Genomic DNA, 13,870 nt, shown 5'->3' with positions numbered 1-13,870 from the left:
AAAAGAATTCGCGACGGCTGAACCCATAGTCCAGTGGCGCCAAAGACCACAGCTGTAAGAAAGAGGCAGGTCCTAGGTTTTCTCTCACTCCCCTTCAACCCTAACCTAGGCCAAGCCAGCACCCCTCCTCAGCCTTGACTTTAGATTAAATTTCTCGTTTCTTCACATATTTTACAAGAAGGTGAAAGAAAAAAGACTCCCCCCTCCTTTTTTTTTTTTAGTATGCAGGGTGATGTTTGGAAAAGGAGAGCTTTTTACAGGCAGCTTAGGGCATCCCCTCGAGAGAAATGGCTAAGTAGTCTCAGCCTCCAGGGTGCGGAGTAAGAGCGAAAGTTGGCTCTTCCAAGGAGGCAACTTGGCTCCTCGTCCTCTGGGCGTCCGTTCCTCCCATCCCCCTTCCCCACCCTCCGTCCTCTGTTCGCCGGCTTTTCCTAACCAAAAGCCTGAACCCGTGCGGATGACGCTCCCCTCTCTTCCAGTTCGGAGTAGGCTGGGGAGTGGGGGTGGGGGCTTCTCTTAGGGCGTGGGCGGGGACTGAATATCAACAATTAGATTTGCCTATGAGGAAACCTGAACTAGCGATTATTGATGTGAGAGTCGCAGCAAAGGGAACTTCACAAGCTTCTCCTTCGCTCTCCTCTCCCCTCTCCTTTCGTTCTCCTCCCTCCCTCCTCCCCCCCCCCCCCCCCCCCCGCAGCACATTTTACAAGCCGGAGGAAAAAAAAAGAGTAGTTAAAAAATGGACAATACCATAGTCATCCTACCAGTTTTAATACACCTAACAAATCACCAGGATATTGGGCCGCAGTATTAATCGTGCAATCATCAAACTAAAGACCGGGGCAAACCCCACAGCCTCCCAAATTAAATTAACGATCTCTACGTTCCCATGTACGGCTGAGAGCACTGAGGGCGGCGTGCGAACTGTGAATTCCGAAGAGATGCAGGCTCCGCCTTCCTGGCCCCATCATCATCATCCTGGTTAGCCTTGTCATTAATACTATTTCTTAAGCATCCTTCATTCTGCTCGTTCTCTCCCTCCCCGGCGGAGGGAACCCCTGGCAGTCAGGCTCTTGATGTTGCTACACTCTGGGGTTCTCCTAACCTGTACTTATTGCAGTTTTAGCCCCCAAATGGGGGGTGATCTAATAGTGCCAGGGAACCCGGGATGTGAAAGAGACAGTCATGTGTCCCCTTTCTTTGGTGGCTGACCCTACTGGATTAGAGGTTTCATTCGCCTTTCTTTCCTTTCTCTGCCCATATAAAAGCAGGTTGAAGGTGATGCGGTGTCTCGGGCAGACACTGCAGTGTTTTGATTCAACTCAGCCCTTTTCTCTGTTCAAAGCAGCTGTTCAAATACTAGGGCTGCTTATTTTGACGTGGAGAGGATTTTCAAACAACCCTAAAATGCTTTGAACTGACAAGGCTCCTTGATATCTCCTTCATTCCAGTACAGCTATCCAAGAACTTTTTTTATATATATAAAAATACATCCAGGCGGGTCTTAAACGCAGCTTTCTCTCCCAGGTGGGAGGTGGGTTGACAGCACATCCTGGAGTTGCAGACTTGCCTTCGAGGGTGGCGAGGTCAAGAGACTGAGTCCACGGAAAATGGCATGGAAGAGACTCCGGCTATGCTTGCTCTCTGTCGACTGCAGTTCTCTTTCTTTGGTTCTGCTTAGTGGATTTAACTCTGTTGATTTTCTGAACTAAAAGGAGGTTGGGTTGAACCTATTCCTACAATTCTGGACTGTATTGACGTGAAAATAATCGGGCAAATCCCACTTATGCCAAGAAGACATCCACATTCAACACAAACACCCATACACACACGTTTCTATTGTGAGCAGCACCCACAATTCATTCTGCTGCAGTTTGTCTGAAAGTCCTTGCTGATTAATGTTTTACAGTCAGTTCACACTTAGCCACACTCAATCTCCACACATATACATGACGTAATATATTATAAACTAGCTAGAAGCCCTAGCACAACACTCTCATTGTACGTAAAAATATAATTACTGTGTGGATATATGTGTGTGTACATATATGTACACATGTACATAAAGCAAGGACAATGGGGTTAGCAAAGGAACCAAGGTCAATGGTTTGCACATATTGAGCTGGGTAAGCAGACAACTGCTAACATTGAGGTGAAATAGTTACCCTCTGACTCCAGCTCCTAACTTCTTTCACATTTACTTGGTCTTAGGATAAAAGAAACAGGAAACTGAACATTTTCCTGGAAGGCAAAGGGGAGAAATTTTTTTTTTTTTTACAAGTGGTTTGGCCCTAAGGGAGAGAGTCTGACTACTGCTTTCCAGATGAAATGCAAGGATTTCGGTTAGGACACGTTTAATGTAACCATTGTGGAATGGGGTTGTTTTGATCTCAGTTCCCTTTTTAACTTTTTCTGTGTGAGCCATTCAGTCTTGCCCTTTCTGTCCATTTCTCCTGCTCTCACTCACCGACCCTGGATTTGAAGGAGAGCTCCATTGCATGAATGGAACTTAAATGCTAAGGGCCTACAGAAGGACAAAACTGAGGCCCAGGCTTCACAAGCGATTGCTTTAAATACCCAGTCTACACAAAGAGGCAGCTGGTTGCTTTAATGAAAACTGCCTTCAAGCTCCAAGAGCTGCAGCCTCAGGGATGCATTTATAAGATGACTGAGAAACAATACTTGCAAGTTGCTTCTGCTCCTCAATGATATAATAAAACATTTAACTGAGAAATATAAACAAAATGAGTGGAAATTAATAAGGATAGTAGTGCAGTAGCTTATCAGTTCCTGAGATGACTGATATTTTATATGGATTTTCTATGTCTACATCATGCTACACAGTCTAGTGCCTCTGTGTATCCATATTGTGTACCCTGCACTATCTAGTTGAAAGTTTCCTAAAAGTTACTAGTAATTTTCCTATCTTCCACATTTCTTGTAATTCTATTCTTCTGTCCACTTTTCACAGGATGACTATCCTATTTTATCTTCATCACTGTTGAAACTAGTGAGATACAATGCTCTAAGTTCCATATTTGAAATGAAATTATTTGAATTCACGAGTATTAATCTTTTCCCTTCATCCTCCTAGTTCTGAATCTTGTCATTAAAACTGATCCACCCTTTGTAGTCCACAAGTGAATATTTTATAGACAGACACCGCTCTGAAGACTTCTAACACAACGTCAGCCAGTCAGACTTAGCTGTTTCAGGGATTACTTTGAGTAATTTATCAAAGGAATACTACTAAATTTTGAGTGGTGAATATGAGGACTAGGGTGGTGGGAGCATAAGGGACAAATTCCATCAGTCTGTGAGATAAATTCTACTTGGAGTTAATACAGCCTATTTATATTGAAGTCTCAGAGAACAAGATGTGATTGGTGGTACAGATTTAGCCTTCATGCAATTTTGTTTTTAAAGGACTTGCTGTTAAATGACCTCCTAACAATGGAACTTAAAGGGAGTTTCTTCTTGACTTAAAGCAGGTGAATTGCTGGCAGACAGGAGGGGATGACAACTCTTTGATAAATTAAAATGATTTCAACTGAAACCTTTCTTAGAACTAAAATGTTTGGAGATGTAGTGAGTTAAATCCCATCCCTCCACAGAATCCCCCCTCTATCCCCCCATCCTCAATCTTCTGCTACTATTCAGTAGTTTTCTATGAGAAAACCCTCCATTAATATCAGTTTTACATAATGTATCTCTATACTCACATTTATGTTCCTCTATATACATCAAATCCACTGTCGTCTCTCTTGTCAACACCACTCACAAAATCCAAAGTTTTGTATTTAATTCTGCTTCCCTAGCAGTAGAGGAGAATTCTTCCTCCCTGATCAGATCAGAGTTTTGATGTCTTTCTATTCTCTTAGGAAAATACAAGACACCTTAATCCGAGTTCTCCCTCCCCTTTCTAAAAACAAATGATTGTACTTAATGTTTCTGTGGAGAATGTTCCAGGAACACCTGAAGAGTAGCCAGGAGAAAAGACTTCGAAGCAATACTGTGCCTTCCTTTGAGGACTCAAAGAATGAGAAACAAAATATTAGCTATAGACCTGGAACACCTTGGGTGCCCTCCTAGCCCTCATAACCTCTAGACACTTCCAGATGTTTTGCGATGATAAAGGATTTTGGCCATTAGAAAGTTAGGGTTGAATATTAACAAAGACAAATGTGTAAAAATAGTACACATGCATATAGGTATTACAAGTGTACATACAATGTCTTTAAAAATGGACTTAACTAAGGAATGGGAAACTGAAGGAGATGAGTAAAGGAGAGATTTCTGAAGGTTGAGACAGAGCATTCTCTCTCATCACTTCCCAGGGAGTTTTAGATGATAATCTTGGGCAGGCAGAGGGAGCATTAAATGCAAAATATGAAAACATGACACGGCCAAGTCACAGGCCTGATCGTATTAATGCCCTAGGTCAGAGTGAGAGTATAATGAATAGCCGCTGTGCTCAGTTCCTGAAGGGAACTTAATTAACCTTGTGAGGATGAAAAAAGAAAATAAAATAAGAGATCACACAACCACGGTTTAGGGGCTCATTATTATTTCAGGGAAAGAAAACAGACTCTGCCTCTTGCTTTACATTTTGGTTTTTGTTTTTGTTCTTCTGCCCTCCAAGGAGGATAGTGGAGGGTACCAGAAGGACTTTTTGGTATACACACAAATATACATCAACAGCCATACAATCACAGGACTTAACTAGTGTTGGCTTAAGGAGTGCAGGCAGGAAGCTTCTATTGCTTTGCCTTACAGTGTGTGTGTGTGTGTGTGTGTGTGTGTGTGTGTGTGTGTGTGTGTGTTTCCTTCATGATCTGACCTGATCTCCACTGCAGTACCCAGAGAAGGACCGCTGTAGTGTAAAATTATTTTCAGAGAGTAGAATGAGCTCCTTGGGGTTCCCCTTTGGGAAAGGGGAGAAGGTGGAGATGGTTAAATGTTTTCAAAGCACCAGTGGTCCATCTTGGCTGTGATTTGGAGGAAGAAGAAGAGTGCAGCAAACAAGGAGGCTGGGCCATTGTCCAGGGAGGGTGCATTTTTGTCAAGATGCCTTTGGTTGCTATAGTGAGGAGGAAAAACCAAACAGAAGGGCTCAGTTCGCCTCCCTCAGCTTTCTCTCAGCCCCTGGGAGCAGCGTTCACCACTCCCAACCAAAATAAAAGTGCAACCCAGGGCCTGCCAGCAGCCTCCCTGAGAGCTGGTTAGGGGCTCAAGGAGAGGGGGAAAAGGGAAAGGAAGAAGCGATGAGGGAAAATGTCCTATAACTTAAGGACCAAAGTCAAGCAATTTTACTGTATAGCGTCTACAAAATTAGCTACATGATTCTCTCTCTCTCTCTCTCTCTCTCTCTCTCTCTCTCTCTCTCTCTCTCTCTCTCCTCCCTCCCTCTCCCCTCCTCCTCCTCCTTCTCTCTGTTTTCCTCTCCCTCTCCCTCTCTTTCTTATCCTCAAGAAAGACCAAACAAATCTCAGAAACTTGGAGTGCTTAGGTAGTGGATGGAATCAGTGCGTGCCTGGGCACAGAGGAAGCATTCTGTTTAATAAAGATAGACTTTTCAGAATTATAAAATGCACCTGATATCTGTTCTGTGTAGCTGATGACAGCAGACTCTCCCAGAACAAATCCACAGCAGTGTAGTTGCTTGAGAAAAGAAGAGAGCTTTACAAAAGAATAATTCAAAGGAAAACTTTATTTTTAAGTAGTGCAAATGCAAATATCTTAAATTTAAATAGACACATTTTGCAGTAGTGATTTGTTTTATTTTACTGGTTAGATAGAAAAGTTTGGAAATGTAATGGTGAAGGAAGGTTCTAATGAAGGATATTTAAGATTTTGTTAGTTGTCTAGCTCACTATTGCAAGAAGATGAAATACTTTGACTGTGACCTATTAGATTTTGATAGTGGCCTGGGGTGGGCTGGAGGTCTGTGAATGGGAGAATGGAGTCCAGAAATGAAAGGTACCATAAGTTGACACTTGAATAATAGAAATTTAAGGTCTTATTTTTTTCCCCTTGGGACAAGATAAGTGCACCAGAATGAGAAGCTATGCTTTCTTATTCATCCTCTTTGCTGTCCTGTACAGTGCTAAGGTAACACCTCCAATTCTAAATTATTTTTGTACCCTTTCTATAGCCTCCTGTCTTCAGATGCTATGCTCCTGCTTCTGACAAACCCAAATTTGGTGCTTGGAGAAACCACCCATTTGAAGAGCAATCATGAGAAGCAGCTTCCTTTCTTCACCCTGAGATGAAATCTATCCCCTTCTTTCCAGTAGCAGAGGTGACTTTCTTTTTTTGTTGTTATAAGTTTAAACAACTTTGTAAGATCTCACTTAATTCATAATGGTAGGCACATTTTAAAAAATGCTTGAAAGAAATCACGTTAATGAAGAGAACATTTGCAGTAATCTGGCGATAATTATCAGAATCACCAAATATTCGCAAAGGCTTCAACATTACGTGTTCAAAGAAAAGCAAAACACATTATTTTAATAGTCTGATATGCAAACTATGGACCATTCAATTACACAGCTTAATAATGCATACATGATGTGAGCTTGTTATAGGGACAGGGGGGCCTGCAGTCATTTACTCCGAAGACCAAGTGTGCTCTTACATCTAGTCAGTTCCATTGCCATGGACCAGGGGCCCCTGCCAAACTACATTTAAGAGAATAAAAATTAATGACTGAGAATTTGAGCGTTAAATTAACATTAATTATATGACCTGCCTGCTGGAAAGATTAAATTTCTTACGCCCTAATTAGATAACGTCTCCTCATACATCAAACAATTTCAATTTTCATTTCCAGATTTCAGGATTAAAATGCAGTATGGGAATAACCAGCGGTGGGTTGTTTTTTCTTTCCCTTCATCTGGAGCCAAAGTCTTATGTTCATGACCCAGAAGTGAAGGCAGCCTTCTGCTTTTGCTCCTTAGTTTAGCTCTGGCTACCTCTTTGAAAACCAGAAATTCAAGCAGGGAAGTGGATTTTCCTATCTGAATGACCTTAAGTGATGCCAGTGAAGCTGCTTGTAAAGAGAACAGGGGAGCCTGATGAGCAAAGCAGTAGGCAGATGGAGAGAAGCTGAATTAACCAGGATATCACAAGTACTTGGGAAATTACTTTGTGAGGTCAAAGTTTGAAATATTTCAGAACTTGAGGGAAGGAAAACAGGGTTCAGGGTTCCAGAAAGAGAGAAGGGCACAAAACTGATTATCAACTAACAGTTCATGGCTTTTACCTCCGAAGTTAAAATCTGCAGTAACAAATGAGACGTTCTAAGTGAGATTGGAAGTAATGAAAGCAGTTTTTTTTCCTCTTTAAAAAGCAGCTCTCTCCCACCTTAATCAGAGGTGCATTGACCATGAGCATCTTCTCAGCATTCCATACTAGGCTTTTCTACATTAAAAGAGTAATGGGCACAGGGATTCGAATCACCAAGCTGAAGAATTCCCACAGCTGAACACTTTTTGTGTTCTTATAAAACTGAAAGTCGATTAAGGGTTAACTTGCAAATCACAGCAATTGCTATTTGGAAGGCACACAACTTTCACCAGGTTTGTGGAAGGCGGTTTATAAAGCCGTTGGCGGGCCCTGGGGGTGGGTAGCAGCCCCCTGAGCAAAGCGCGCTACCGCTTCTTGGTCCTCCTACAGACAGACGGTCGTAGATTACAAGAAGTCTTTATGATGATGCACTTCTGACATTTCAGCGTCAGTAATAAACTGGGACGTGAAGTTTGAGGGGGAAAAACACACTTTACTTCGTAGAGCAACGTTTTGGGAACAAAAACTAGACTTGTAGATTAGATAATATCACCTCTCTTTTTATGATTCCCAAATTCCCTCTTTCCCCACTCCTCAAGATTTTCTTAAAGAAATAATCCAAGGAGCACAAGAATCTTTAGGAGCACTGCTTAATGTTTTGGCCAGAAGGAATGAGACAAGATTAAAACTTCGAAGCTTCCGGTTTTTAATCACTTAGAATAGAATTTTTACGTGTCAGCGTTTCCATTCATCCGTGTTCTTATTTCTAGTTTTTTTTTTTTTTTAAAAAAAAACCTTGTGAACCTGGTTGCGCACCTTTATCTATCTAACTAGTTACTTTTGGGGACACATATATTTCCTGACATGAGGAAGGAACATGATAATTTCAGGAGATCAAGCTCAATGAAGAATTTGCTAACGACTAGGAGTCATTGATCATTAATAAGAGGGGGTAAAGGCATAAAGGTTTGAACAGTGAGAGTCAAAAAGATATGACAGGTGGTGAAAGAAGGGAAAATCGAAGCGGGAACTGCATCAGGGAGATGTAAATAAGAGACAGAAGAGAAGGGTTGGGGGTGAGGACCCGGGGTCCAGAGAGGACGGGAGACGAAAAAGAGGAGAGAACAGCTCAGAGGCGCAGTTCTGAATTACAATTCTCCTCTTTCCTCAGGCTGCTGGGAGGGGGCGCATCACTTGGTTCTTCCGAGCTGATGCTCACCAAGTTGAGTGACTTGATGAACTCAGAGACCCCGAGGCTTCAGTCCCAAGAGATAGAGGCATGTAGCATAAGAAAACCAAGCAGATCCGGGGAACAGTGTAATCTCTGACAGTGAATGGGGAAATGAGGGTGAGGCAGGGAAGACTTGTAAAGTATGCTGTGATTTAAGCAATAGAGGAACTCAGAGGTCCTTTTGGAGCTCAGAGTTTAGGATCGGGTGCACTGGGGAGTTTTGCTTTGCTTTGTTTTGAGAGGAAGAGAACTGGCAGGAGGGTAAGGTGGGGGTAAAGGATGAAATAGGGGGAGAGGCGGAACGAAGGGTGAAGGAAAGTGGTTTCCACGAAATCAGAGCCAAGTCCAGAGAACTCGTAGTTCAGTAAATCTGTTTTAGCCAGCCGAGGATCCAGCACCTCTCAAACTCAACCCGCTGCTTCTGTCCTCTGTATGCCACAGCTGTTCAGGAGGGAACTTTTCATCCCCGTTAGCACAAAGGAAACCGGCACTGGCTCCTTTTCCTCCCTTCCTCCCACGCTCTCACTTTTCAACTGATAGTTTTCCTTTCACTGGCTACAGCAGCGCCTCTTTGAAACCAATGAATCAATACCAGTTTAACCCCTTCTTTGGAATGATACGTTCATTCATTAATGGGCGGCTGCGGGAGTGGGGGTGGAAGGCTGGAGACAGAATGCACAGGGTTGGGGAATCTGCATCTTTCTGGGGTTAAGGTAGCCACTACCTCATTGTTAGCTAGTCAGATGCCCATTGTAACTAGAAATTTAAGTTGATTCAAAGACGAGGAAAAATCCCTTTGAATCTGACTTTTACTATTTTTTTTTTTTGCTTATACTGCAGTTACGAGTCCCAAGGTAGATCTCTTTATGCTGTATTGTTCTTTAATTTACGTCGAATAGTGTAATTGGCCAGATGCATACTGCTGAAGTTTTCGTCTTTCCTGCTTCCCCCTCGCCTCCACTTTTTAGATCAATTTTTGTCAGTTTTCTGATCGAATTTGTAGCGTAGGTGCATCTATTTCCAAATTCTAGTTTGAGAAGTACTACCTGAGTCGCTCTGTTAACCTAAAAGCTCTAACTCACACTTTTCAAAAAGCCATTTATTACCAAAGAAAAGATATTCATAACAGTTGCAAGCGGGGCTTGTATCTTAAAGAATCTTAGAAAAGAGCTTTAGAGAATTCTTAGTCAAAAGATGTAAGCAAGAGATATTGAACATTATTCATTTTTATTCATTTTGGTTTAAACTTGCAGAACTTTCCCCCCTTAAATTTAATTTAAACTATAGCTAAGCCGGTGGAATAAATTCTTCCTTCTGTGTCAGAATTTCTCTAGGTTATAACTGAGTCTCACACCAAATTTTAGACTGCCAAGAAATTTCTTCATTCCCATAAAGGGAAAAACACAGTCAGTAAAATTCAGACCCACTTTTTCATTCTTCTTATTCTATTCTCCTTCACTACCCTACCTGTAATACGTGGGAGTTAATGACTTCTTATATTATAATGAAAGTACAGCTTCTGCTATATACAGTTTATTTTTATGGATCTCAATATGTAATGCCTTACTCTATCAATGGCTAGAAAGGTGGAGCAAATTACTTTCCTGAAATGAGAATCCAATCAAGTGATTCATCCTAAGGTATGGAGATTAATAGTTGGTGATAGCTTAATGAATATATGGACGGCTACAGTTTTAGAGTCAAAAGAATGAATATCTAACAGTGAAATTTAAGTCAGTATATGAGGTGACAGGGGAAGTGGTTTTGGACATGAGAGTTTTTTAGTACTCCTCAATTTTGTTCACTAATATGTGTTCACCAAAAACTATTGAGTGATGGCACCTGAAATAAAGAGTATGGTGGTATCAGACAAGGGAAATGGAAGGCAAGGTGTTCAAAAGAAGTTAAAGAGAGAGTCAATTTATTGAAAAGTCCTATGACCAAGGGGAACGCAGAGACAACAGGAGAGGAGGTAAGGCAAATGAAGCAGAGGAGCTAAAAAAAGTTCAAATTAAACAACCTAGGAATTCTCAAGGAAGTAGGAGGCTTGGTTATCAATTATATGTAGAAGGTAATCAGGAGGCAGAGAAAGAAAGGGAGAACATTAGAGATATGGGGAAACAACCAGTAAAAAAGGCATAGAATCTGAAAATGGAGTATGGGTGTGCAAGAAACTGAACTAGTGCGGTTGAATTGTAGACAGCAGAGGGGAGAAAAGTGTAGGATGACTATAAAGGTAAGAAAGGACTAGACTGTGAAGATTTTTAATCTGTTGTAATAATTTTTTACATTCTCAGGATGGATTGTATCTTTTCCAAGTAGGAGACTTACTGCTTTAATCATTTCAAAGAAACTTTTAAATACTTTCCCCTTTTTGGGGCGGTGCAGTTACCCTCAGGAACATATGCCTCCAGCTGCAGCATCCTTATGTTCTAAACTACCAAATGACCCTTCAGATGCAGTGAACCAGCAGTCCTTGTCCAAATTATAAGTGATTTTCTTATCCTGGACAAAATGTGGCTCTGAAGAGGGAGAACAAGACCAATCTCATTTTGGGGCAGTGAAGAGTCTTTAAAATAAAGAACTGCTTGCTATGGCAAGTGAGTTCTTACAAAACCACTACGTTTCTGAAACATTTGCTAAATAATGTAAACACAAAAATTTTGGAATATTTTAAGAACCTTGAGATGTTCCCACTATTGCCTAACAACCCCCTGCCCCAAACCTATGCACCATTTAGAATGGGAACAGTGCTCAGAGCAATCTGACTGTGTTTCTTGTTTAATACATAAAATCTCTTTTGGCTTATGTGACTGGTCTTGTTCTGATTTTTTATATACTTTTAAATTTGCTAGAATCATGGGTAAAAATTTGGAAATAACCTTAGAGGTAAACTTGTTCATGAACCTCATTTTATGAGGAAACTGAGGAGGTCTAGTGATTTTACTAAGTAATTTTACTTAGGTCTTATGTGTCAGAATCTGGGATTTGAACCCATATCCTCTGATTCTAATCCAGGGGATTTGCCAATGCAACCTGCTTCCTCAAAGCTAACCTGGTCCATCACTCAATAAAATACACATTGGCAACTTCAAATTTCTTTTAATTTATTTACAGATAAGTTTAAGTATTGGAATGGTTACCAGTGCAAGGATATTTCTTTTTGCAAGTGCATTTAGGTTGGTATCATCTGCTTTAGATATTAATATCCCAGAGGGAAGGAACCAAGAAAATTAAATTCTTTAAAAATAATACTGTGTACAAGTAGGGACTGAGTAAATGGTGTTTTTCATAATGGTAAGTTGTATAGATGGAATGTGAAAATTTAAATAGAATTTAAATAGAATAGGCCCAGGTACTTGGTAGAATTTCCATGGATGACAAATATGATTGGTCCTACTTGTCCCAAAGCACATTTTGACTTTCACCTCCTGCCCACCTTACTCCCCACTTCTCAAAAAAAAGAGAGGAGGGAGTATAAGGTATCCCATAGGATATTATCTTGATATAGTCTAAGATTGTCTCAACCTGCTTGAATGCCATATTACATACTGTTGACTTACACTGAGCTTGAAGTCTACAATTTTTTTTCCAGACAAACAACTGTTTGTCTAGTCATACCTCCCAGTCTTGTATTTGTGAAGCTAATCTTTTGAATCTAAGTGTAATACTTTATACCTATTCTTATTAAACTTTAAAAAATTTTGTTTAAAATTCAATTTTATTTTTTTCAGTTCTGAATTCTCTCCTTTCTCTTTCTCCTCCACCCAACGAAAAGGCAAGAAAAAGAAAACACATTACAAATATGTTCAGTTATGAAAAGCAAATTCATGAATTAGCCATGTACAGAAAAAGAAAGAAAAAGAGAAGAAAATACACTTCAGTCTGTACTCCAAGTCCATCAGCTGTCTGTCTGAGGTGGGTGGCATATATCTTTACGAATCCTTTAGAATTGTGGTTGGTCATTTCATTGATGACCAACTAATATTTTCAAAGTTATCTTATAGTATTGCTGTTACTGTATATCTTTATATCTGTATGTCTTTATATATCTTCTTTTGGGTTTTTGGTTTTGTGTATGTCTGTTTGTTTTGGAAACCAAGTATAAGACTTTATATGTTTCTTCATATTAAAATTTATCTTAATTAAGTTCAGCTCATTCTTTTTGTCTGTGAGGATCAGGATTTTCCCCCCAAAATTTATTAATTTGGTTTTGGTTTTCAACAATCACTTTCATAAGTTCCAAATTTTCTCCCCTTCCTCCCCAAGATGGCATGTAATGTTGTATGAACTCTATGCATACATTTCTATTTAAATACATTTTCTTTTTTTCTTATTAATTTGTTTTCAGTTTTCTACAATCACTTCCATAAGTCTTAGATTTTCTCCCCTTCCTTCTCTTCTCCCTCCCTGAGATGGCATGTGATCTTATATGGGTTCTACATATACATTCTTATTAAACACATATTTACATTAGTCATGTTGCATAGAAGAATTAAAATGAATAGGAGAAACCATGAGAAAAACAAAACAAAACATAACAAAGAAGAAAATAGTGTGAGTCATTCTGTGTTCTGACTCCATAGTTCTTTCTCTGCATGCGGATGGCATTTTGCATCATGAATCCTTTGGAAATATTTTAGGTCCTTGTGTTGCTGTGAAGGGCTAAGTCTATCAAAAACAGTCCTTTCACACTGTGGCTGTTATTATGTATAATGTTCTCCTCTGCTCACTTCATTCAGCATCAGTTCATGTAAGTCCAGGTTTTTCTGAAGTCCCCCTGTTTCTCATTTCTTATAGAACAACAGTATTCTATTGCATTCATGTACTACAACTTATTAAGCCATTTCCCAGTTGATGGGAAGCCCCTCAATTTCCAGTTTTTGGCCACCACCAAAAAAGCTGTTGTAAATTTTTTTTGTGCATGTGGCTCCTTTTCCCGTTTTAATGATCTCTTTGGGATACAGCCCTAGTATATATCTTTATAATATTGCTATTACTGTATGCATAATTCTCCTGGTTCTGCTCACTTCACTTTCTACCAGTTCCCATGTTTTTCCCCAAATCATCCTCTTCACGATTTCTTACAGCAAAATAATATTCCATTATATTAATATACTATAACTTGTTTAGACATTCCTCAATTAGTAGGCATATCTTCAATTCCCAATTCTTTGCTACCACAAAAAAAGAGTTGCTCTAAATATTTTTATACATATAGGTCCTTTTCTTCTTCCTGTGATCTCTTTGGGGCATAGACCTAGTAGCACTATTACTGAGCAAAGGGTATACACAGTTTGAGAGCTTTTTGGGAAAAAGTTCCAAATTGCTTTCCAAAACACTTGGACTGGT

Source organism: Notamacropus eugenii, chromosome 2 (assembly GCF_028372415.1).
Source record: "Notamacropus eugenii isolate mMacEug1 chromosome 2, mMacEug1.pri_v2, whole genome shotgun sequence".
NCBI lineage: Eukaryota > Metazoa > Chordata > Mammalia > Diprotodontia > Macropodidae > Notamacropus > Notamacropus eugenii.
Note: the sequence above shows the minus strand (reverse complement) of the source record.